Consider the following 2902-nt stretch of genomic DNA (forward strand, 5'->3'; position numbering starts at 1 on the left):
AAAGAATCTCTCTACTATGCTAGGACGGTGCTCTGCTTTGCTTATGACAGTCTTCTATCTTGCCGAGGCAGGTTGGTCTGTTTTCAGCCAGTTGAGCCAACACCGGTCCTTGCTGTGAGTCTGAACTCTGTATATTTGCAGTGTGGTGGTCACATTGTCTTGGTATGTTTTGTCCAATTTCTCATCATGCTACATAAGTCATGATTGGATCTTGAAGGATGTTTTCTTGAGCCAAGAAACAGTAATTATATATCTTTCTCTTACCATTCTTTTTTTTTTTTCATTTCGTTTTTTTTTTTCCTTAGCCTGGAGATCTAATGTGGTCTTTATCAACTCTTGCATCCCCAACATACATTTAAAGGTACACTAAATTCTGAAGGTAGCTATGCTGCAAAATAGTTTAAAATTGACGACTGTACAGTATTCATTTATGCTTGACTTTCAGTCCTAAACCAAGCTTGCGGCCACCACATTGACATTCTTGCCATCCACCAGGGCTGACAGCATCAGTTTGATACCTAGTTTTAGAGTCTCAATGGACCCTAAGCCAATCAAGCTGGAGTTGTTCACATTGACCAAAAAGCAGGCATTAGGGTCAACCCAACACTTGGCTCCTATTCCAAAGTGAGTGTTATTGTGTCCTGCAGTCCAGGAGAGATTGACAGCAGTCTCCATCCTCTTGTTCACCTTCTGGTAAATGAAGCCACCAAACTCCGCCCCATCGTTCACATGAGTATGAAGCTGGAATTTGTCCGTCTTGTAGCCAACTGCGAAGTTGTTCTGGGTCACTCAGAACTTCAAGGTCTCAAAATTCATTTGGTGGCCAGCTAGCCAACCCTCATAGCCAAGCACTAGAGCACCCCGGATTGAGGACCCAGCGATGTCAAAATCTACATCACAGCCCAGGTTGATATGCTCACTCTTGTACCCTGTCTTGATTTTTGCATCTTGCCCCGAGCCTAGTGTTAGGCGAAAAAGATGAATCAAAGGTCAGTTTCAATCCACGAGCAAGCTGGTCTTCCACGGTGAGCTCAATGCCCAGGGTATTGTCTGTGTTTCCCTTCTCTGTAAATGTAAGCCCGTAATCAGTCCATCTGTACTTGGTTTCCAGACTGCTGTCCACTTTGGTGGTCTCCGTGTTGGCAGAGCCTGAGCTGGTCAATTCCAATCCATTCTCTGATTTCGTTTTCAAATCAAATTTTATTAAGTCAAAGCCGTAGCCCTTGGTGAAGATATCCTGACTGACTTGCCAAGATCAGTGTATGTGGGAGGCACAGCCAGGCAGAGATGGCTGCAGCAGTGGCAGCTACCGTGGGAGTTGCGGCGAGGCTGGGGGCACACTGAACCACTATATCTTTTTTTGTTTAATTTTATTTTGATTGTATTTTTCAATATAAATTATTTTATCTATTCCCATTCCAGTAGTTACCTCCCTCAGTCCCCGCCCCCACAGTTCCTCATCCAATTCCTCCTCCCCCTTCCCTCTAATAGGATGCTCTTCCCCACCGGACCTACCCCTTCCCTAGGGCCTCAAGGCTTTCAGGAATTAAGCACATCTTCTCCACTAAGGCCAGACCAAGTAGACCTCTGCTACATATGTTCCAGGAACCTTAGATCAGTCCATTTATGCTCCTGGGAACTGCCTGGGGTCTGAGTTAGTTGAGACTGCTGGTCTCCTTATACGGACTCTCTCCATTTCGGTTTCTTCAATACTTCCCTGTCTTCAGTCCAATGGTTGAGTGTAAGCATTTGCTTCTGTCTCAATCAGCTGCTGGTTGGTCCTCTATAGTGTCAGGCATTGGTGCCCCCACTCCATACACCCTCACTCCCGCTCCAGCCATGAGATGGATCCTAAGTTGGGCCAGTCATTGGAAAGGAGTTTCCCTCACTCTCTCTACTTCATTTTTGTTCCTGCAGTTCATTTATTAGACAGAAACCATTCTGAGTCAGAGCTTTTGACTGTGGGATGGCAACCCCATCCCTCTACTCGATGCCCTCTCTTTCTACTGGAGGTGGAGTCTACAAGTTCCCTCTCCCCAATGTTGGACATTAGAACTAAGGTCACTCCCATTGAGTCTTGAGAGCCCCTCCCCTCCCAAGGTTCTAGTACATTCTAGAGGTTTCCCCCACCTGCCACTTCATGAAGTTGGATATTTCCATTCATTCTGCTGGCCCTCAGAGTTTCTCTCCTGTCTCCTCCACCTCCCCCGGACCCCCATCATCTTACCTAATCTTGTTCTTCTTTTCTCCCTTCCCCTCCCTTCTCCCAATCAGGTCACACTCCCTTGCCTTCCCTTCTTTCTTCTTTATTAGTGATATTAACTTTAGAGGATCCACACGTAGGAAGCCCTGTTGATTTCTCACTGAAGCTTATTGCCTTACCTTAAGGTTATTTCGAAGGCACATGATTATCTATTAAACTTTGCATGTCTCTCCAAATTGCTACCAGAAAAGTTTCATGGAGGAAATACCCTGATGGTCAGCCACTATTATTGTTATTATTAAATATCAACTTTTACATGTAATTGGTACATATTACCTCATGTCATCCTCAAAGCAGCATTAATGGAAGAAGTTATTTTTCTGTCTTTCTGAAAAATGATGAAAACTGTTGATTTGAGAAAGCCATTGTGTCATAATCTCACAGAGCCAAAAGCCAAACATAGGAAATGTGATAACAGCATTGTGCATGTTCTGTTCCTTCTAAACTCTATGAGCTCTACAAGTGGCCTATATTCTCATTCTTTGACTAAGTCTGTTTTATATTTATCACCTGTCACTTTTTACATAGTCCAAATTTTACTCAAATAATATCTAACATGGATAATTTATAGAAATGTATACATTTGCATCTAATGAGCATATGATAACTACAAAAAAAACTTTTTCAGAGTAACATGAC

The 2902-nt window shown here is 43.5% G+C and overlaps 1 pseudogene; it reads right to left on the bottom strand.

The window, feature by feature from the left end:
- Positions 1-424: 424 nt before the first annotated feature.
- Vdac1-ps2 (voltage-dependent anion channel 1, pseudogene 2) lies at positions 425-2406 on the bottom strand (annotated as a pseudogene).
- Between the last annotated feature and the right edge of the window lie 496 nt (positions 2407-2902).

Source organism: Rattus norvegicus, chromosome 5 (genome assembly GCF_021556685.1).
Source record: "Rattus norvegicus strain SHRSP/BbbUtx chromosome 5, alternate assembly SHRSP_T2T, whole genome shotgun sequence".
In the NCBI taxonomy this organism is placed as follows: Eukaryota; Metazoa; Chordata; class Mammalia; order Rodentia; family Muridae; genus Rattus; species Rattus norvegicus.